At 33.3% G+C, this 25,180-nt stretch overlaps 1 pseudogene; it reads right to left on the bottom strand.

Annotated features, from left to right (window-relative positions):
* Positions 1 to 804: 804 nt before the first annotated feature.
* Positions 805 to 25,180, bottom strand: LOC143640495 (coiled-coil domain-containing protein 34-like; annotated as a pseudogene).

Raw genomic sequence — 25,180 nt, 5'->3', positions numbered from 1 at the left:
TCTCTCTCTCTCTCTCTCTCTCTCTCTCTCTCTCTCATATAAGTGTGTTTATGAATAAAATGTGTTTATGAATAAGATCTGTAATTTTAACCTCAGCAACATAAACTTGACAATTAACCTTTCAATATTAAAAAATATTGCAATGACAATCCCAATTTCAAAGCTAACAAAGAAGTACAATTAATGTATAATTATTTTTACAAAATAAAGCACAATATTACTAAGGTCTCAAGATTATGACACATCAATCTAAGACACAGAGCATAAAACAATGTGTTTAGATTTTCCTTTGGAAGTCCCAACTCTTATATCTGTAACAAAATAAACTTTTACTCAGTTATTTTTAAAATATCAAAAATGGAAAAAGTATACTAAAAGACATCAATAAAGACTGTTTTGATTATTCTTGGTTTGTAACCCATTTAATAAAGCATGCAGTTTAGAAATGCATATTTAGACAAATTAATCTTAATGTTATGTTCTTGAACATAAACATCAGCAAACAATATAGAGTATGAAATAATATAGGAAAAATTTTTGGTTTTATGGGTATTACAGTGTGGTTTTAATATAAGCTAAACATAAGCAAAATTGTTAGATTTATCATGCAAAACAATATGCCAAGATCAATCTTAGAAGAAAAACCAAAATGTAAAAAATACCTTTCTCAATTAATCATTTAGACTCTATATAAAATACAAAAATAATCACATCAAGTACTAACTTGCTGATTGATAGGTAAAAAATCTTTTTGATTTCAAAATTAAGTAGCTTTAGGTAAAAGCATAGTATTTTCCACATATACTATCTTTCCATTTTGCACAGAGTTCCCAGGCAGAGATTGCTTCTGGCTTTATGAATTACCAGAGATTACCTGTGTGGCTGACCTATCACAGGTCTTGTATTTTTCTTTCCTGATAGATCCTTAGCTTCTTTGGGAGGTGGCATATGAATTGGTTTCCATGGAATTGAATTACAAAAGGCTGGTTCTGGATAGGAAGTTCCACTGTAAAAACCTACAATCACTGAAAAATCAGAACAAAACAAAACAACTAAACTTCTTGACAATAATTACTTATTTTAAAATTCCTAGAAAATATTAAACTGTCAAAAAGGCGAACTATCACTGACACACCAAGCTAATCTGAATACTTTTAAAAATCTAACACTTTCAAATATAGCAATGTAGTAAAAGATAATTCTGAGAAGCCAAAAAATAGTTAAAACATATACAAAAAATAATGCTGAGAACCCAAATAATATTGTTAAAATCAATGCAAATAATAACACCTGCAAAGTTTTTAATATGGAATTAATTTCAGAACCATAATATTGAATAAAACCTTCATTTTCTTAACCCTGTCTAGGAAATGACTTATTTGTGAACTAGTTTTCCCTTGTCAGAGACTAAAATTTACAGAAAATTTATTTTGCTTATACAGTTAAAGTGAATCAGATTTTTTAGAACAAGGGAATTTTGATTTATTATTATTCAAGTTAATAAGATTTCACAGAATCAGTGAAATTTTATTACTAATTAGAGAGAGCATCTTTTGATGAACATACTGTTTAAAAATTGTGATGCCTGACAATAATAACTATGTGAAGGAAGAACATTCTGTAAATTATCTTCAAATCCTTTGGTCATAATAGGCACACAGATTCCTTTATTTCATAATTTATAAAAATGATAGGATAAAGAATAAAGACTTAACAGAAGTACAGCATGCAGCCAAATATGTTGCTTATTAGAATGAAGGGAAGGGATGGGGATAGGAAAAAAATAGAGTGAAATGAATTTAAAATAATTTTCATATGATGTATATAATTGCACCATTATGTACATCCATAAGAATGGTATGTCCCATATTTGTTTAGTTATATCAAAATGAATTCTACAAGCATGTATGACTAAAGAGAACCAATCAAATAAAAAATAATTAAACTCATTCAAAAAGCAAAGTAATTTAATAAAATAGTCCATTGTTTTAGCAATTAATTTCTAGTCAATATGTATATTCCCACCTAAAGTCTTAGCTTTTCTATCTAATCAGTAGGTCAAAATCATTGCTTATTGCCCTTTTTTTAAGCAAGAGAGAAAGAAAGAAAGGGAGGGTGGCAGGGAGGAAGGTTGGGGTAGGAGGAGGAGGAGAAGGAGAACAAAGAAGCCATCCTCAGTAGCTAAAATGGACTAATGGATACAATGGATGAACTCTATGACATATAAGAGAGGTCTAATCCTGACAGAAGGAATGTTTCTTTCAGACCCTGGCAGCCCACTTTGACTGCATAATATGTCAACACACACTTCACCAAGATGGTCAAAACAAAGTCTGGAATATGTTCCACTGTGTGAACAAAAGAGAATGGGAGTATTTTTAAAAATAAATCATTTAAACAAGTGAAGGCAGCTGTCATCAAGGTATGAGCTTTCAACATAAAACACAACGAAAAATATGCAATGCCATTTATCATCAGACCAAGCCTAAAGGCCAATTGGTTTTGTTTGATCATGTGCTATTTATAACCCACCCTGTAAAAATAATGTGCCAAAGACACTGGAAGCTCTGCCTTAGAGAGGTTAGAAAAAGGGTAGGCAAGATGAACCATTAAAAACATCCTGAGTAAGGCTTTTTCATCCAAGAATGTGAGAGCACTACCAGGGATGCTAACAATTGAACGCAGGGCTGTATGCATGCTAAGAACATTCTCTGTGACTGAACTACAATTCCATTCCTGAGAATTTAACTTATTTCCAAATGTTAGAAATCATTGCTTAAAAGTGTAAGTTTGAAGTTCTACAACCATTACCTCTATATATCATTTATGGAGAATGAATAAATTCCTACCAACATAGTATAATTTTCTAAAAGATAGTAATTTGAAAGAAAAATAAATTTTATGTTTCTATTTCTGTGAAAAAGAAACAAAATGTATAAAATTTGCTTTTGCAAACCATACTTACGTAAGCCACATAACATTAAAACTAACCTGTAAGTTTTCCATTGGCATACCCATAGCTCTTTACAGCTGGACAAGGTTTACTTTTTGCATTTTCCAACCATTCCTTAAACTTTTATCTGCTATTTCCTTTTTCTCTTGCAATTCAGCTTGCCATTGTTTTTCTTTTTCCTTAAAATGACAAGACCAAAGCATTCCCAAGGATATTCTATAACTAAACTTTCCATTCAAATTCTACTGAGTCTTTTCTCCCAGCTGTTTCCTCTCTCAATGGCTTACTGGCCATAATATTGAATTATATTTCTGTAATTTGGGAGTAAAATTGAACATGATCAGGGATGTGATATTAATGTGTCTTCCTCTAAACAATAAGATATCAAACCCAAGAAAAAGGAATCCACCTTCTTTTTAAAGTAATTTATTATACAGTAATATGACTAGATAAAAGTATATTGAAAAAATATTTAAAACAACTAACAACAATTTTGAATATGACTGAAAAATATATAAGCTTATTGAAATTACTCAATGTAAGGAAACCAAAAATACATATTCATTTTGAAGCTTAAAGACAGCATAATATAAGTAAGGATAGTTTCATATCTTTATGCTATGATACGGTCAATTTTCTAATCTTATACTTTTTCTAAAATATAGTTGGCACCTATGAACACCAAAAACATATTCTAACTGGATACTTTAATAAAAATACCTTTTCTTTCTTCTTCTTCTCACATTCTTCAGCAATTTTTTTCTTTAAACATTCTTGATATTTTTTTTTTGCTTTTTCTTGCAAATGTTCTTTCTCTAGTTCTTTTGCTGCTTTCTTCTCCATTTCTTTATTCATTTTTTGTTCTCTTTCTTTCCTTTTCTTAAATAAAAATAGAAATTTTAATTGAAATACCTGTAATTATTCTCACATAAGGAAGGATTGTTATATGAAATAATTTTCTAAACTTCTATTATTCTTAAAATAAGTGGTGTAACAGTGGTTGGCACAATGCGGTTTATGAGAATATATAACATACTGCAATTACCTGTTCAATGTCAATAACAGATAGTTACTGCTTGGCTGTAAGTTTCATTAGGACACTGACAAAGATCTTGCTCACCAACATATACCTGCAACTGGGATAGTACTGAGTAAATAACAGGTTCTCAATAAATATTCTTTAAATAAATAAGTGAATAAATATTTCTATCTGTTAGACTGCTGAATCCTAGTATTTTTAATGGATGTTTACCCTCATATATATGCACATTTCCTAGATAGACAATTTGTCAATACAAATACTTGGATAAGTATTCACCAAAAGTGTGTTATAGAATTTAAATGAATAATGCCTGCTGAAGATTGCATATAAGAACATAATTGGGCAAATATTTAGGTATACTGTTTTATAGAGATCAGAGATTTGCAAACAAGGCTAAATGTCAAATTCGGCCCACAGGCCATCTGTATTTGTAAACAACATTCTATGTAAGTACGGCCAACTAATTTTGCTTATATATTTGCATATGGTTTCTTTTATTCTACAATAGCAAAGTTGAATAGTTGCCATAGAGACTGCATGAGCAGAAAACCTGAGATGTTTAAGATCTGGCCCTTTTCAGAAAAAAAAATAATTTTTGACATAAAATATAACTCAATGCTTTTCTTCTCCTTACTCAAATGATAACCTACCACCTGTAGTTAAATTTTAAATAAATAATGACATGGAGATTTCTCTTTATCAAACTTTTAGAAATTAACCTGAAAGGTATAAAAGGAATATGGAATACAAATATGTATATATGTATATATATATATAAATATATATATACATGTAAGTTTTCATGGAGCAAAGAGAGATGATCCCAAAAGAGAAATTCCTTCCCTGAAAGTATCTTGTAAAATACTGTATTATAAATTAACACCTAATTAATAAACATCAGTTACATATAATACATGTCCTGTTCAGTGCTGAGCAGCACAAGCAAGTCTTGAAAATCAGGGCTTGTACCATTCCTCAAGTTGATTTATATCTTTCTTGCTCTGCAGTCAATAGTTGTGAAAAGGAATCCTTTCATAACAAAACCTCAAAAGCCAATGGAACAATAATGGGTTTTAATTACTCCTCACTGACAGAAAATCTACAAACTGAAAATGGTCTTGGAATATATCTCTCTTAATCTGTGTGATTTATGACTCTCCTGCCTAACCTCACCAACAAGAAATCATCCAGTCCCTACAATGTTTTTAATGACAGAAACTAACACTTCATTGGTATCTATACCTCGCACTACTCTATGTACTTTATTATACATATGGACCATCAGTTAATTCTTACAATCCCAGTATGAGGTAGGTACTATTATTATCCTATTTACAAAGGAGGAAAGGAAGGCACAAGAGGGTAAGTAATTTGTCTAAGATCACACAGTAAGTAGTAGATCACTATAGACCACAAAGACTTCAAAATGGAGGAATGCTAAAAATAATGTTATGCCAAAAAATTTAAACCAAAGCGAAATGTCAAAACTTTTTAAAACATACTACTTCTCAAAATTAATTTAAGAAGAAATAGTATCTGGATAACCATTTATTATAAAAAAAAATCAAAATTTAAAAATTTACCACAAAGTACTCTAGCTTTTGATAGCTCCATTGGTAGTTTGCAATGTACATTTAAGAAAGAAATAATACCAAATGACTACACAAATTAATTTTATGATTCAAGATAATATCAGAAACAAGGCAAGATAACTGCTCTATAGCCCAAAATGTGAAATAATTAGAAATACATGTACAAATGAGGCATAATACCATCAAAAACTAAATAAAACTGAGGAGAAATAAGACAAATAAATGGAAAAAAACATATTCATAAATTTTAAACTTGATATTACTAAAAGCCATTTTCTCCAAAACGAACTACACATTTAACAAAATCCCAATAGTGCCAGGCACTATTCAAGCAGGCATAATTAGCAAATCTGATAATCAGATGCTGAATTACATATAGAAAGGTGCAAAGGAACTAAAATAAGTTTGGAAAAGAAGACAAAAGTTGATTTATATGTCTATTTTTTAAAAACTATAAGTTCAATAATTATAGAGGTGTAGTAATAAGTTATTACTGCTGACACAGGATATAAAATCAATAGAAGAGAATAGAATTCAGAAATAGATCTATGTGTGTGTGTGTGTGAGTGTGTGTGTGTTTGTGTCTGTGTGTGTGTTCAATTGATTTTAAACAAAGTGCCAAGGTAATTTGAAAGGGAAAGGATTATCTATTCAATTAACAGTGGAACAATTGAATATATGTATGCAAATGAATGAACCCCAACCTTTAACTCAACAAGATATTAAAATGAACTCAAAATAAACATACAGGTAAAGCTGAAGTTATAACTTCTAGAAGAAAACAATAAATATTTTATACTCTTGAATTACACCATGTTTCTTAAATAAAGACATACAAACCATAACCATAAAAGGAAAAAATTGAAATATGGAATATTGTCAAAATTTAAAACTTGTATTCTTTAAGTTGGGCACAGAGGTGCATGCCTATAATCCCAGTGAATAGGGAGGTTGAAGCAGGAGGATCACAAGTTCAAGGCCAGCCTCAGCAACTTAGGGAGGCCCTACACAATTTAGCAAGATTGTGTCTCAAAAAAAAAGGATGGGGATATATCTAAGTGGTAAAGACTACATGGGTTAAATCCCCAGGGAAGGAAGGAGGGAAGGAAGGAAGGAAGGAAGGAAGGAAGAAAGGAAGGAAGGAAGGAAGATCATTTTGCTCTTTAAAACATAGTATTTAGAAAAATTAAATGGGCCATGAGTGATGGCACACACCTGTAATCCCAATGACTCAGCAGACTGAGGCAGGAGGATTTCAATTTCAAAGTCAGCCTCAGCAACTTAGCAAGGCCCTCCTACACCACTTAGTAAGAAACTGTCTCAAAACAAAAAATAAAAAAAAAAACTGGCTGGAGATGTGACTCAGTAGTTAAACATCCCTGGATTTAGTCCTTGGCAAAAAAAGGAAGAAAAAAATAAATGGGAGAAAAAATTTGCAATGCATTTATCTGACATTGGACTTGTGGTCTGAATATATAAAGAACTCAAAGACTGGGGATTAGCTCATTGATAGGTGCTAGAGTAGCCTGAGTGAGGCCCTGAGTTCAATCTCCAGCACCACATTAAAAAAAGAAAAGAAAAATTGAAGAGAAATGTACAAAATTCACCCAGTGTCACATGTACCTATATTCCCAGCTACTTGGGAGACTCAGACAAGAGGATCACCTGACAAGCCCAGGAATTTGAGGTCAACTGGGGTAAAAAAGTGATGTCACCAAGATCCCCATCTCAAAAAAAGAAAGAAAGAAAGATAGAAAGAAAAGAAAAGAAAGAATAATTCCTACATGTCTTTTGACGGAGAAAGGAGACTTGTTGAGGACTGAACCCAGAGCCTGCTAAGCATGCTCTCTGCCACTAAGTTTTACTCAACCGTGAATTCTTACAAATTCTTATATCTTAATAAGAAGTCATGTAACCCCTTCAAAAAAATGGGCAAAAGACTTAAACTGACACAAAACAAGTCCAAAAGAAGCTAACAACAAATGTAGCTCAGTTGTAGAATGCTGCCTACCATGGTCAACAAGTATAATAAACTAAATTATGTCCCTTCACCTCCTATGTTGAAGGCCTATCTCCCAGTGTGAGGAGATAAAACCTTCCAAGAGTAAATCAAACTTAAATGAGGTCTTAATCCAATAAGACTGAAGTCCTTTAAAGAGGAAAATACACCAAAGATATGTGTGCACAGAGAAAAAGCCAGAAGACAAGCCATCTGCAGGCCAGAGGCCTAAATAGAGTCCAAACCTGCAGACACTGGGATGTGAGAAAATTTTCTGTTGTTTAAACCACCAAAGTCTGTGGTATTTGGTTATGGCATCCCTGAAAGACTAATACAATGAGCTTATAAAAAGATGTGAAACAGCATTAGATCTCATGGAAATGAATATTAAAACAATGGCATATACTACACATACACTGGAAGAACAAAAATGAAAGACTGACATTATAAGGTTTGCCAAAGATGTAAAATATCTGGAACTTTTATAAATAGTCATGGGAATATATATTGGTATAAGCACCTGAGAAAATACTTTGGCTATTTCTCATAAACACATTCTTACCACATAGCCCAGCAATTCAGCTCCTAAACATTTACCCAAAACAAATGAAAACAAATGTCCAAAAAAGACTTGTATATAAATGGTCATGGAATTTTATTCATAATATCTCCTAATGGAAAACAATCCACTGACCATCAACTAGTGAATGGATAAACAATTTGTGCTATTCCATGGGAGACTACTCATCAATAAAAATGAATCAACAATATATGAAATATCAGGATATATTTAAAAACAAAAAAAGTCCAACACAAAGAAGTCCAACACATTCTTTCATTCTGCTTTTAAGAAAGTATAGACAGTACAATCTTATGTACAGAATAGAAAGATTACCAAGATATTTGGAGCTGTGGCTGGCTATGGGAAGGGGAATGGGGGTTGGATGTGAAGGGAAATTTCCGGAGTGATGAAAATTTTGTATTCTTGACTGTGGTGCTTATTAATCATACAGGTATGCACATCTGTCAAACTCATAAACTTAAAATAGGTGTATTTTATTGCACAGCAGGCAGTCAGAATAGTCACTGCTACTGAGAAAGCAGTCTGCCATTAAGTGGTTTCGGAATTTCTAGCACACTGGTTCTATATCACAGAGGACAATAATTAATCATTCTTTTCTAAAATGGTGCCCTGAAAGAACCTTTGTTTCTTACAAGTAAAAGAAATTAACAACTGGATACTTAAAGTTTTTGACTTTCTATTTTAATTCTTCTAATAGGGCCTACTTGGCACATAGAAAAAGCTAAGTAAACATTTGTTGAAATCATGAATGATACACTGATAACAGTGTTATCAATCATACACCTTGTTGATTTGAATTAAGTCTTTCAAATAAAATATCAGTGTGCTTTGAGAATTAAAAACAATTTTATTTTTAAATAACTTTTTAAAACATTGAAAGTAGAGGTCTTTTTCAAAATTCGTATTAATGTGTAAAAGCATTAATCTGGAAAATAATTTAGCATAGCAACACAAATATTAAGTGTACTCAATGAGATAAGATATTTGTTTTAAAAGAATTTCACAATTTACAGTCATATTAGAAGAAAGCAATCTTACTAATGTGTACATAAATTCTTTTGTCTGATTTTTTTGATAAAACACAGTGAAAATGATTTAGAGAAAATAGCAGCCCAAGATAAAACTAAAATGAAGCTGTAGGCAGCAGAGGACCACACACCATGAAATGTAAACAGAAAGCTAGATGGCAGACAGGAAGAGAAGAACCAGGAGAGCAGTCTTTACAAATACAAGTAAATGTAACTAAGGCTGAATAAGAAATCTGATAGTTTTTAAGAAAAAAAAGGAGGCATCAATTATTTTTTAACATGCACAAGAATGCTGCAGAATAGGTAAATTAATTTTTCAGGGTTCATATCTGAATCATTTTCTACCTTATGGAATCTTGCTTTCAATAATTAGTGATTTATGTCATGGCAAGCCACTTACTCCAAAAGAATTTTTACCTCAAAAATAATTGGATGAGGTCTACTACCACTAACTAAAACAGTGAATATATATCAGATATTCCTCAGCAGCATCTTACATTCTTAGAAAAAACAACGATTATGTTTGATTGGCATGGTAAAATTAGCTTAATGAAGTTAGAAGGTAAGAGAAGCTTCTTGAGGAGAGAGCACACCATACATGGAGAACTATTTTTATATAAACTTCAAAAATGTGTCAACCAAAATTTTGTAGTGGTCATATAGACTTATTTTGATTGTGACATTTATTCAAAGTACTCTTTTGGGGATGAAGTAAACAAACACAATCCATAGTAATTGATTTCTAAACAAACACAATCTAAGTAAGGATTGAATACTTTTATGGTTATAATACACACACACACACACACACACACACACACACACAGACACCTCTCTAACCAATTTCCTTCTTCTAATGCCTGGATGATGAAGATTATGTTATCTTCAACTTACTGAAATTATTTGATACTCATAATAATATCACTTGGCATCACATTCAACAATAGGTAAGGACAAAAGCTATAATTAAAAATTTAAATCTTTGTCCTATAATTTGAGAATTTATCTAAATTCATAGTTATATTTTAATAATAAAATCAATTTGAAACATACAGAATCACAATATAAAACAAAGTGATAGCAGAGTATTTTTTTAAATGGAGGTTGGGGGGCAGTATTAGGGATTCCACTCAAGCCCTCACGCATGCTAGATAAGCAGTCTATCACAGAGCTACACCCTATCCTAGACCTTTTTTCATTTCATTTTGAGTCAGGGTCTCAGAAAATTCTCCAGACTGGCCTCAACTTTGTGATTCTCCCATCTCAGCTTCTAAAGTACTTGGAGTCAACAGGCATGTGCCACTATGCCCAGTTATTTTAAAATTTCTAATGTATCAGGCTGGGGTTGTGGCTCAGTGGCAGAGAACTTGCCTTGTACATGTGAGGCACTGGGTTCGATCCTCAGCACCATATAAAAATTAATAAACAAAATAAAGACCTTTAAAAAAATTCTAATGTGTGATCCAACATTAGAATGTATTAAAATTGAAAGTAGGGATATGAAGGATAGCTCAATGGTTGCATGCTAGCCTAACATGCTTAGGGCCATGGGTTCAATTAGCACCATAAATTAAAAAGTAATAATAATAATAATAATAATAATAATAATAACAACAACAACAACAACAACAAAAATTGAAAGGAAGAATAGGAATATAGCTCAGTGGTAAAACCCAGCATGAGTGAAACCCTAGGTTTGATCCCCAGCACTGCAAAAAAAAAAAGAAAAAAGAAAATTCATTCACTCATTCAATTAACAAAAGCTTACTATATACAAAGGATTATAAACCTTGTAATGGATAAAAAATAATATAAAAAAGAATTCTTGATCTTAAGGATCTTAAAATTACAAGGAAAGCAAAGGGATGTACATAATACAAAACAGCCATTTTTTTTCGTTTTTTATAAAACATACAGAAAATACAAAGCACCATATGATAAAGTGCTATTAAAGTTAATATAAATTGAACAAAGATTCACAGGGAAGAATCTCTAACATGTGAACAGCCAATCTGTATATAGAAAGTAATCTGAGTTAGATGACAAATTGAAAAGTAGAACAGAGGATATGATGAGATTCCATCCTGATAAAATACCATATGTAAAAATTAGGAAATAAAAAATAGTAAAAAGATAAGTATTCTCAAAATTTCTCAAGAATACATACTCTTGAGGCCTGGGAAGTACAGCCAAAAGCTCAAGATTTCTAGGAAATTTATTTGTATCTTTAAAATAATGTAAAAAATTTAGTGCTCTCTTAGTATATGCAAGGCCCTGGGTTTGATCATGAACACTTTGAAAAATAAAATAAAAATAAAACTTACAGTCTACTTCTTTATATACCTATGTTTGCTTTACTATAAAAATATAACATTTTCCTCTCAAAACATTTCCAGTAAAACTAATACTCCAAGAAGATTGGGGGCGGCTGTGATTATCTTGTGTGAGCTCCCTAAATAATCTCAGTAAAAAGAATCAGCATAGAATAAAGAGAAAACAGATGGTAGACATGGCTGAAATGCTACTTTGGCTCAGGGAATAGAGTGGAGACACTTTAACCAGTCAGTCTAGAGTTGGTAAAATCTCAGTCAGAAGACAGTACAGGTGTGGAACATAAAAAAAATAGACATAAGGAATGACAGTCAGATCTATGCAGCAAAGATTAATCTTGCAGAGACATACAGGAAGGGTTTATTCATTTAACAAATATTCCTGGGTACCTCTAATGTGTGGTAATGACTAAGCTGTTGGATAACTGAAAAAAAGAAGCAAAATTCCTGATCTTATAAGAACTTATATCCTAGTGTGGAGAAGTAAACAATAAAGTTGAAGGAAGTAATGAGACCATTCAGAAAATAAAATAGAAGCAGCAATTATATATAGTAAAGAAAGGGATGTTTTGGAGCAACATAATAATTATTATTATTAAGTGGCTGAAGACACAGTAGAAGTAATAGAAATAAAGGAATAATAGGAAAAAGTCTATGAAGAGGAATGGAGCAAAGGTATTTTTTTTAGGTGTACACATTTGGAGTTTCCTGATGATCTAATGGATAGAAATCCAAGACTCAAAAAATTCAAGTCTAAAGATTCAGACTTGGTGGGGCTGGCATTGTAGCTCAGGGGTAGAGCACTTGCCTAGCACATGTGAGGTGCTGGGTTCCATCTTCAGCACCACATAAAAATAAATAAATACAATAAAGATATTGTGTCCATATACAACTAAAAATATTTTTAAAATATTTAGAATTGCTGAATTCAGGCAGACACTAGTAGAGTTCACAGGGACAGAAAAGAATAAAATTAGAGGGCATCCAGGCTCTGTAGTGCATGCCTTTAATCCCAGTGACTCAAGGGGACAAAGGCAGGAGGATGGCAAATTAGAGACAGTCTCAGCAGCTTAGTGAGACCCTGTTTCAAAACAAAATAAAAAGGGCAGAGATGTAGTTCAGTGGTAAAGCATGCCTGGGATCAATCCTTAGTACCAAAAACAAAAGAAGAGTAAAGGGCAAAGGGCAGAAGACAAGAGACTTGATAAATATTCATGAGGGTAGGGGTAAAAAACAAAAGCAAAACCCCAAAAGAGAAAGAACCAAAGAGAAATATAAGAAAAATATAGCTAAGGACTAATTGGAAGAAAGACTTTGAAAAGAGATGTTAGGATTTGTGTATGCATTTTTTTCCTTTTAACCTGTTCATTCTTTTTCTGAACCCATTCCTTGTGCTTTTCTTCAGCAATTATCTTTTTTTTCACATTCTTCCATTTTTTTCTTTTTTCTAGTTGTTGATTTAATTCCTGTGGATTTCATTTAAACAAAAGGCAATGTTTAAGGGAAGTTCCCAAATCACATATTTTAAAAAAGGTTGAGCTTAACCAAATTAAACAAGAATATAGTTTCCATTATACAATATATACCACTACTGATAATAACTTACTTAAGTAACTAGTCTACAATGAAAGAAAGCATTGGTAAAAATATAAGTCATTTTTTAGAAATGCAAATAATTGCTTGGCAGCAAAACACTAGTTTCTTAGACTAAATTTCAGCTAAATTACCCTCATTGAAATCAACTTTCCCATACATAAATTTTGGCACCACTGTAAGCTATTGGCAGTGGCTCAAGAGAATTGCAACTTTTTTTTACAGTTATAAAAAGGTTCAAGATTCTTACTGAAGCTACAGAATAGGAATTAAGTAATCCCTAAATTAAAATTTTAAATCAGAGTTACACCCAAGAAGAAATCTAAAAAAGGTATTCAGTTTTCCTTAGAGAAAAAAAGAATCAGTTTTCTTCACAGATTTTATAGCTACTGGGATATAAAACAAAACCAAATTCATACCTCAGATTATTTAACTGTCTTGCTGTCACCAGAATCTACACGTCTGGGCATTTCCTTAGAAGAAAGAATGTGGAAGGTACGGCCAAATAAAACTACAAGTTGAATGCTACCACTCTGTCACTCATCAACTAAATTATGGCTTTAGTTGAGAAAGCTATTCAAACTAGACTTCTCTAGGACTCTACAATCATAATTACTGGTTAGTTTTCTTTCTTCCTTAGATACTAATAATCAGATACATTTATGAATCTTCCATTGTTCTCCCTTTCTCCTTCCCATCTTTCCTTTCTCTCCAAATACTTACCTCCATGGGCAATTTTCCAACTCTCAGGTTAATTCCAGGGTCTTAAATGAAGATAAAACTTTACACCAAGAACATATTTTTTTGCATTTTAGAATGACTAATCAAAAGATACTTGTTTACTATGACTTCTGATCTTAAAATTCCACTGCAAAGAAAATAGTTGCCCTGTCTCACTTAGAAAATCTTCAAACCTTGAAATACCATATCCCACAAAACAAATATCCACCTTGATAGGATTCTTCACTACCTCATAGCTGTTATTCCTTCATTACTCACTCAATACACTCTAATTGAGTGCCTGCTATTGATCTAACAAGAACTGTGCATGTACACACACACACACACACACACACACACACACACACAGAGAAAGATGAAATTTTAGAAGTCTCTCATCTAATCTTTTCAATATATACCAAAGAATAAAGTGCTACACTGTGAGTTACTGGGTATAAAAAAAGGAGTTTGGAGAAAAGAACAAAAAGGGAAGACAAAGAGAAATGGTTTGAACCAGGATAGTCAGAAATGAGCAGTTTCTTAAAATAGTGAGAGAAGATGACTTTAAAAGAAGTGAAAGATGTGGGTGGGGATGACGATTAATTTAAAGTGTGGTACTAATTTCCTCTTTAGATAGAAAGAGGTTTTTTGAAGACAGTAAATTGAACACTATGATGAAGAATAAAAGTCAAAAGTGATGATTTAGAGCTCTTATTAAGACTGAAGGCTGAGTTTGAAATGATCAATACTATTCTGAGGGAGATTGACTAGAAGGTTATGACAATATACCCTATAAGGGGAAGACATTCTGGACTTGTGCCAGAAAACAAGTAAAAGGAGAAAAACACAGAGTGTGTGTGGGTGTGCTGATACGCATGTGTGTATGTATGTGTATATACATGTGTATAAATTTACATATAGTAAAAGGCTAGATATAAATCTGACAACTATACATTCAAAATTTTCCAAACCAGTTCTAAATTTTTGTTTAAAAAAAGTTTAAGTGTATGATTAAGCATAATTGATTATATTTATATACTTTTTAACAGTCTTCAAGTAACTCAAAAGGGGGAAAATTAAGATGTTGCATTACTATTTTATGAATACCAAATTTTAGTTAATGTTGATATAGGTGATAATAAATAAAAGATCCAAAAGTAGCTAGAAAATGCTACCACTGACCTGAATAGTACTGTATTCTTATAATGTCTATTTAAGTATTTGGCTACCCAGAATATACATCACATTCTCATACACTACCCTCTCTTCCAAGGCTAGCTACTCTTAGAATTTCCCATGCTGAATGGCTCCATCTATTCACCACTGAGGCAGGCCTCCTCCAGGATACAGCAGGAGTCTTCTTTCCAAAAGACCCTGTGTGTTCTTCTGGCACACCACTGAATTTCAACAGGATTATAGCTATTTTCCCTTAGAATAAACATTTGGTAATGGAAAACAAAACTCCAAAGAGGGTCCTAAACATGCATCATTATTTCAATACACTTTGCCTATTTTCAAATGATTTTTTACTATTGAAGGTAACAAAAACAAAAACAAAAACAAAAACAAAAAACAAACTGACAATTTTGAGTTTCACCAACTCTATATCCTACCCTATTCCTTCCTTAATGGCTGATAAATTAAATAGCTGAAGATTAAATGGTGAGGTTAAAAAATAACAGGAAAAAAAGTACCTGGACTAGTCACAAAATAAATAATTTTTATAATTTTGAACAGATTACATTAAAATGTTAAGTCAAATGTTAAAAATTAGAATTAGCCAAAGACCACAGAGAACTTAGAAGAATTAAAGAATTATTTTAAATAATAAAAATGTAACTATATTTAATAACCTACAAAACCAATATGCTAGCTTGCATAATGTCAATGTTAATTTTCAGTGTTTACCATGTTTATCATTTCAACATTATTACAAATGTATAACATTTTTAATAGGGTAACTGTAAAGGGTTAAAACAATTTTTTAACTCAATCTCACAGAGATGTCTAAAACAAATTTAAATGTCTGTTACTGAAAACAAATTCATGAATGAAATGAGCTTTTTACTGATTCAACTATCCTTTAAGTGGGGCATGGTGGCACTTGCCAGTAATCCCAGCAGTTTGAGAGGCTGAGGCAGGAGGATTACTAGTTCAAAGCAATCAGCAACTTAGTGAGGCCCCCAGTAATTTAGTGAGACCCTGTTTCTAAATAAACTACAAAAAAGGACTGGAGATGTGACTCAGTGGTTAAGTACCTCTGCGTGGTACTGAAAAAAAATTTTCTTTAAATGTTAAAGGAAGAAAATAAGAAAACAAGAATAAGTTAAAAAGCAAATACTAAGTCTGATCTATTTATTTCTAGAATGTTTCTTAATAAAAAGCACATAAATTGGAAATCTAAAGAACTTAATACCAGTTCCAGCTCTGCTACTAACCGAAACCTTGGCAAAGTTACTTCTCTCGCCTTCATGCTTCTTAGCTTTTATAAGGATCTGAAATAAACAATTCCTTATGGTCAAAAATCTGTCCTTTTAATGACATGGTTTGTAAGCAAATTAGGGAATAGAAAAATAAGGGAAAGCAGGACTTAGGAAATAAAGAGAAAGGCATGAAAATCCAAATAGATTTTGGCTGAAATTTATGATGATAAGCCATCTTCTAATTCTGCATTGTTTTCTACCAATATCATCAGTCCCCCAACACCAAATGTCCCTCATATATCCTGCAAAGCAAACTGATCCTACTTCCAATGAAAGTACCTCCAATTTACACTTTCTGGATGACAGAAGTTAAATATTATTTCTGCAGAAAGCTATAATAGTTTTAGGCAGTATTCTTTAAAAGAAAAAAAATAAATAAAGTTTTCACTCAAAAGAAATAAAATATAAAGACCATCATAGCTCAAAATAAGCTAACAAAACATTGAGTATATGATGCGTATGTTATGGTTGATAGGTACAATTCCTTGGCATAACTAACAGGCAAGGTTCATTCAAAAATATCTTAAATTGCTTCAAAGTTAAGTAATGAAGTTGCCATAAGAAATGTCAAATTACTCAAAACATTAAAAGGCTTTAATACATACAAATAATTACACCCTGCGATATGCTTAATGGTTGTGGTAAGGGCTTTATATTTATTATTTTAATCTGTTCTTGAAACAAATCTTCAGAGTAGTTATTATATACTTTCATATGTAATAACTAACTCGTATTGAATTCTTTATATATAGTAGGCCATATCCTGATATTCATTTAGACCTCATAATAACAATAAGAGGTAAATATTATTCTCCCCCTTTTACTGATAGTGATTCTCCTTACAAGTGACTTCTATAGTAGCTAGAAAAAAACACAAATGAACTGTGCTTTACCACTAATTTACTCTACCAGTGTTTTCCAAGTTGTAAGTCTAAAATCAATTTAACAGATTATAATTGACTTTCATAAAAAAGAATACCATGTTTTGAATAAAGTAAGATACTTTTTCAAATATATATGTATATACATCTATGTATAGGTTTATAGTTATGTTCAACATGAAAAAATTAGATTTCTCACTGTGAACAGATATTTTTCAAAAACACTACCCAAGGATGGATGAACAGTGGTAGAATCCTTGCCTAGCATGTGCAGGGCTCTGGGTTTGATCTCTAGCAGTCTAAGAAAAAAAAGAAGCAGGAAAAATAAAAGCCACACTAAACATTGGAACTAGTAATGTTAAAAGAACTAGTAATGTTAAAATCTAAAGTTGAGGTAATGGGAAGAGACTGGGGTCTCAAAAATAAACATTAATTATGAAAACAAATTTAAAAAAATCTTCCCCAAAGGCTAAAACTAGCAATGATAGAAATGCCAATACCAATAAAAAACCAAATCAGCCATCTTTATACTTTGTTTCATTTAATCCTCACAAAAATCCCATGACAGGTACTATTTTTCCCACCTTGTCCAGATGGGGAAACTGAAGTATGAAATCTAAATAAATTGGCTAAGATCATCCAGCAAGTAAAAAGACTAGAACTAGAGCTTTTATTAAGCCTGGCTGAAACCAAACCACAAAGTCTTTTTCAAGCCCTGTGCTTGCTAAGAGGAAATAAATACTACTCTCACAGTGTACATTTCCAGGAATAAATTTGTATTCTAGAATACAAAGTATCATGTAAAAGGGAAATGCCAGAATATACTAATTTACACAATCATTTGAATCATTCCAAGTCTCCTGAACAGATGATTGCCTACCTGGTATAAACTCATCACAAAAATAACAACTAATTTCAAAACCAATATGAAAAATTTCAAGGAAGATCATAAAGGGCAAAGAAAGTGCAAAGCTTTAGTTCCCATGATTTTTTATAATAACATGGTTACTAACAGACTAGAATAAACTAAAATATCCAACCATAGTGTACCAGTTTACTATATTTTAATACACATTAATACATTTTAATTATATTTTAATAATAAGCAATCTTTTTCTTTTCTTTGCTTTTCTTTTTTTGTGGTGCTAGGGATTGAACCCAGAGCATTGTGCATGAGAGGCAAGCACTATACCAAATGAGCTATATCCCCAGCCAATAATAAACAATCATTTTATAGTGATGTTGAAAAATATTTAATGAGGGCTGGGATATAGCTCAGTGGTAACATGTTTTCCTAGCAAGCACAAAGCCTTGGGTTAGATCCCCAATGCAGCTCCAAAAAGTACAAAAAAAATTAAAATAACATGGAAACATATTAATAATATAACAGGCAAAAAAAACAGATTAAAAAGATTGAAACTATTTCACTAAAAACAAGAAGTATCTTTCACCATTTCTGTGATAAAAAGAAATCAGAGAGTGAGTCTGGATAGGGAGCTTAGGTGATGGCAAGTTACACAAATCTATTTACTTGCCAGGGCACATGCTCTTTGGTAGGTAGAATAGATTCCTGTCACTATTTCAATTTTTCTCTTCTTTCCTAGAACTTTTCCTGAGTATATAGTTTAATTTACCTAAGAGCAAAATTCTATTGTATGTCTCTCTAGATATACATTTGTACATATAATCAGCCCTCTGTATCCATGGGTTCTGCAACCATGGATTTAATCAAGCATAAATTGAAAATATGCCAAAAAAATTGTGCCTATACTGAGCAGGGACACATTGTTTTCTTGTCATTATGCTGTGAGCAATTCAGTATAATAACTACTTAGGTAGTGTTCACATTGTATTAGGTGATATAAGTAATTAGAAAAGATTAAAAGTAGATTGGGAGATATATACGTTAAATGCCTTTATATAGAAAGACTTGAGCATTGAGTATTTTGGAATCCAAGAAAGTCTTGGAATCAAACCTCTTGGATACTTAAGATGACTGCTTTTATTTTTTAAAAAACTTACATAGAAGAAAGTTTAGAAGGCTATATTCCATAATTTTAACAAAGATTATTATTAGGTGGTGAAATTAAAAGAGCTTTTCATTTTCTTAATTATATTTAGCTATATTTTCTAAATGTACTTCTAATAAATATACTGCTTCTACAATTAGATTTATTAAGATTAATATAGTAAACAAATACAAATAAATGCACACACATTGTTTTCAGGAACAATAAGATTAACATTTTAATTTACAACAGCAACTCTACTCTGTGAGCTCACTGTCATATAGAAAGAATACTGTCTACTTGTACCTCTAGAGCTTTCTGTTGCAGCCGGTCATGTTCTTCTTTTTCTTTGCCAACAAACCACACCTCCCATGGTGTCAGGCTGCTTTCTCCTAAGTGGACCTGTTTCTGTTCTTCTTGGTTATCTTCTGATTCAACTTTACTGTTATGAAAGAAAGGATACTGTAGAACTTGTACACGAAATACTTCTCTTACTAGTCAAAAATCATTTAACTATACAATGAAAACAAAATCTAACAACATAATTTCAATACTGTTATTTTAAAAACATATGAATCAATTATATAAAGCAAAAAAAATGAAAAATCAGGAAAAGGAAATCTAATTTTGAATTACTTTACTCATTTAGTTATGCCACTCTCTTCAAAAACCAAATTATTTAAAAACCCAATGGAATAGCTTGAGCCCAACCTATGTAACTCAAGGTCACTTGAGGAAATTATTTATTTCTAAAATTTTATTTTTTATTAATAAAAATTCTATCTATACAAGTAATCACTAATTACTACTAGTACACATAATCTTTTGTAGGTGTGTGTGTGTGGTACCAGGCATTGAACCCAGGGCCTTGGACATGCTCCTGAACTATATCTACAGCTCCACTACCACATACACACATATACACATAATGTTAATCAGATCCTGGGGCAGACCTTTTCCTTTCCCTCCACTATATAGAATAGAAAAAAAGTAATGTGTACATATATACTGAGAGAATGATGAAAAGCAAATAATTTAATAATTAGGAATTCTGGGTAAAGGATTTAAAGAAAAAGAATATAAAAGTTTTTTATATTCTTTTTCTTTAAATTTGAAATTATTTTGAAATAGAAAGCTATAGAAAAAAAATATACCCTTCTCTTTTTCAGTGCTGGGAATCAAAGCCAGAGCCTCATTCATGTTAAGTATACTCTGTATCAACTGAGCTACACCCACAACTGCTGTGGCCCTTCTCTCCTTCAACATTTAATATTTTGTTTGATGACCTTTTGCCAGTTCTTAGAATATACAAGACTCTCCAATCTGGTTATCTCTAATCATTGTCTTCATCTCCACTTTGTACCTTCTATCAGTCTGACTCTTCTGGGTACACAGAAAATTAACTATATGAGTAAATAAAGAACAGAAGGATTTGGCTGGATACATAAGCCTCACAAAACTTATGGAAAACTTACAGTACTCAGAGATAGGAAGGTTGTTCAGTACCCAACATAGCTCCAGGGGCAAGTTTATTATATAGACTCAGGTATGTGTATCTTCAACATTGTTCCTTCTAACAAACAATTGCCTCACAACTGCTTTGTACCACTTTTTATACCTCATAGATTCAGTTTCCCTAATTTTTTTTGGGGGGGGTTATGTTATTTAATCATCCATTCATGTCTTTTCAGAACTTGTATTCTAAGTGGAAAAGAGACATTGTTAATATATTATTTCTTAGGCACATCTTTCCTTTTCAGTCTTGCATTATGACCTCATCTGTTCTCAGCTTCAACTATCACTACATGCTGGTGATATCTGGATCAGCTATTCTGGGCCAGATCTCTATCTTAAGTTCCAGATTTATTTCCAACAATTTTATAGACTGCTCCAGGATATTGAACTCAGTCCATTGAAAAAAAATTCTAAGCATTTTCCAGCATCCATCACCCTCTTTCTTCCCCACTAAGAAAAATTTTACTCCTTTTATAATCCTAAATGAATGTTACCACCATCCACCCAGTTACCTAATCCAGAAATCCAGATCTGACTCCACCCGTTACCCCTCCATGTCTGATTCCCCCTACCCTCATGCCCATACAATCACTAGTCATATCAGTTCTACATCCTTCAATTTTCTCAAGTGATTCTCTTCTCAAACCTTTCAAGCACTCCAAACATAAACAGTGCCTAGCCTTCCCTTTTAAATCATTCTCTAAACCTGCTGCCAGATTTGCCCCTACCAATGCATCCTTTTATCATGTAACTTCTCATCTCAAAGTTCTTCAGGGTCCATTTGCACACAGGATGAAATCCAAACTCCTTAGCCTGACATCCATAAATTGACTCCTGCCTTTCTTTTCATAAATGGGTGATCCAGACTCTACATTTCAGTCATGTTGAACTTCTGTGGGTTGGTAAATACACTATGGTGTTGTACTCTTCAGCTTTTGCCTAAAACTGAAATGCCTTTCCTCTACCTTCACATATGGCCAGATTAAGAGCTTACTTTCATGAGTAAAACAGCCTGGGGATAAAATCTCTATCTGCTTCTTCCTAGTTTCTGCACATATTAAAATTTCTCTAAAAAAGAGATCTCATCTGTAAAATGGAGATGACAGTAGTAGCTGCATGAAGAAGTGAAGCACTTAGTATAGTTCTGGACCCTCAGTAAGTACATGCTGTGCCATTTATTATAATTATTACTATAACTAACTCCTATTCTTCCTTCAAGATTTATTCTGATACTATATTGTCTGGGAAACTTTCTAAAAACTTCTGGATTAACTGCCTTGAGCTTCCTGTCACTGGTCTCCCTCTGCCACCGGCCATGAGTTCCTTAAAGAAAAGTACATGAATGAATGAATGAATGAATAAATAAATAAATAAATAAATAAATAAGAACATGGCTGGTTGTGATAGCATAGACCTATAATCTCAGCAATGTAGGAGGCTGAGATAGGAGGATTGTATGTTTGAGGCGGAAAAATATAAAGGTTTAGGGCTGTAGATTAGTAGGCTGTAGATTAAAGCACCTTAGATTCAATCCCCAGGACTGGAAAAAAAAAGGAAGGAAGAAAACCAAATATGTCTTGACTGAGGGTCTAGATTATGAAACACTGTTGAAAGAAGAAATTAGTCAAATCAGTTTTTTTTAGATAACACTTTAAATACTTCCTGCCTTAACATTTTTAGCAAACGTGTTCAAAATGTATAGCATATAAACTACAGATATACTCCTAATAAAGAAAAGCTTCATAATTAGCTATTTATGACAAGAAACTTATTAAGGCATAACTTTCCTAAATATAGTTATATGAAAGACAGAAAAGAACTAAATAGAAAAGCAGTAGGCCCAAAGCATATTATAAAAGACTCCAGAAAAATACTTTTCATCATCTTGTCTTGAGGTCATCTTTGATCATCTTCTCAATCCCAGCCAATACACTTGAAGGTTAATCCTCTTTTAAGCATAAATCTACTTGTACTGAAAATTATCTTGAGGGATTGGGGTGTAACTGAGTGGCATAATGCTTGCCTGGCATGTATGAGGCCCAGCACACACACAAATCTGAGCACATAGATATGTGCAGCCAATGCCTGAGTCTATCTCAAAGAAGCCTTACTCTACTAGTATGCCACAATCAGATGTAGCTAGTAAGGGGCAGAGAGAGGCATAAAATCCCAGAGCTCTTGGTTTCTCTGTACTCTACAGAGGATGCTGATAGCCCAAAACAATGGCTGGGCTATGACTCAGGCTGCCTTCCTTTATCTCATCCCATACAAGCTATCCAGAACAACAACTAAAGGAACACAGTCATCTTCTAAAAGAAAAGAAGTGCTAGTTTTTCTGAACCATTTGAAAATAATCATGGTATCTAACTATTCTCCAGGAAGGAGAAACAGGAATTCATTCAACACACATTTATTGAGTACCTAATAAAAATCTAACACTTGCCACACACAAGACCTAACAAATTCTGCAATCTTTCTAGACCCACATCCTCAGCATTCTTTTGACTCATGGGGAATGAAATGTGCTTAGGCAGCCTTAGCCCTATTAGCTCATTCAGGCTTTGGGTGAGACATAGATAGGTCTGGCTCCTCCCTTGACAGGTTCCATTTGATTAGCATTTTGGCTTGTGGAAGCTAATGCAGGGTCTCAGTAGTTGAGCTGCAGTTTTTCATGGTCATTTATTCCTCAGGCTGATAAACTATGTCCACCTTGTTTAGTCCTGTTAATTATGTTCAGAAGGTATTTCACACATCTTTAAAATTCATTTTAAAAATATCTAATACCCACTAAGTCCTAAATAATCCCTATAAAACATAGATGAAAATGGTCTCCTAAAACCCTAACTCTTACCACTGAGTCTATGGGGTTAATATGAGATGGCCTCTTTCTTGTTTTTTCAAGCAGCCTGGACAGCCTGCATGGTTACTCTTCCTGGTTTACATTTCCACCAACATACCACTCATCTTTAAAAGAGTAACTTTTGTAACCATGTATGGGTCATTTCAGATGGTTCCACATTCCATTCATTCATTCCTTATACAGAGAGGGGCCATCTTTTCACTCACACATAAAGTATGGGTTCTCTGGTCTGCATTTTTTAGATCTCCTGTATTGTTCCTTATATAGTCTGATGATCAGAAACTTGTAAATTGGCTTCTGAAGATGACGTTTACCCCAAAATAGACCTACATTATTACAGTGATAGGCCTTTTGCTTCTATTTCTATACACCCTAAAATAGTCATGCTGTATAAGAGGGAACCTGATCAGTTTACCTCACTACTAGGCCCAGGTCTGCTAATAAATTGGTGTATGCCTTTGAGTCAGACTTTTTATTTGTGTTCTATGATGCAGTTTTATCACATGTAAAAGAGTGGACCGAGCTGGGCTTTAATTTAATAAATCTTGAATATTTTATTTATGATCCCCAGTACCTAAACTAATATGTGGCAAAACATAGATGTTTGCTGACTGAATCACTGTAGAAATAAACATTATGATGGTTTTTAATAATCCCTTTGCTTCAAATATTCTTTGATACAACAATAACTATTCCACTGAAAGTTTGTCCTCAGATCAGACACAACCCTGCCTCTGCATGTTGTCGTGGACTAAAATCTGTGCTTCAGCTGTTTACACTATTACAACCTACTACATAAAACACATTTTGGAACTAAGATTATGGACAAGAGTTTTTCAGTTCACCATCTGGATTTCTGAGGATTCGTAAAACTCCTGAAATAGAAGCAGTTTCGTGTGTTTGAGACTATATACGGGTCATTTTTAAGGAAACTGAGATAGCAGCAATTAAAGAGCTAAGAATCAGAAAACATGTCATCTGTAAGAAATGGCCCAGGACTCTCTGCAGAAAGGGCTGCATTTAAGGATGCAGGCGCCTGCTCAGCCTCTAAGGTGGAAGACAGGAGATGGTTTTGGTTTGCTGAAGGTACTTGGAAGGGTCCAAGAAACCTTGGGACCGGTTGTATAGGTCGGGCAGCCTCAGGTTTACCTGGCGCGCCCCGGTAACTCTGTTCCTCTTAGGCTCAACACCTCGGTCTCTACGTCATGGGCATCTTCGTCCACATCTTCCTCATTCTCTCCTTCACCATGTTCATCGTCAAAGGAGAAGCTGTGGTGGCTGAGGGGAGACAACAGTGACATGGTGGAATTGCTGCAGCTCTGAGGCAGTGGCGACCAACAGATAGACGTCGCCACCGCCCCCAGGGACCCGTCATGAAGGCGGAGAAGGAGGCCACGGAGGCCTCAGACTCGGAACTGCAGTCCGCAGAGAACAGGATGCCAGGAGGGGAAGAAGCAACACTCCACGGCCACACAGCCCGCGTCTGGCCCGTCAAGTTCAAACCTGCTGAGCTGAGGTGGGGACATGCTCTCCCAGCAGGCCCCTCGCGCTGGGCCTGGCCAATCCTGGCCGGCCAGGTGCCGCGTTGCCAT

Source organism: Callospermophilus lateralis, unplaced genomic scaffold (assembly GCF_048772815.1).
Source record: "Callospermophilus lateralis isolate mCalLat2 unplaced genomic scaffold, mCalLat2.hap1 Scaffold_312, whole genome shotgun sequence".
NCBI classification, from domain to species: Eukaryota; Metazoa; Chordata; class Mammalia; order Rodentia; family Sciuridae; genus Callospermophilus; species Callospermophilus lateralis.
This window is presented reverse-complemented; position numbering and strand designations above follow the sequence as displayed.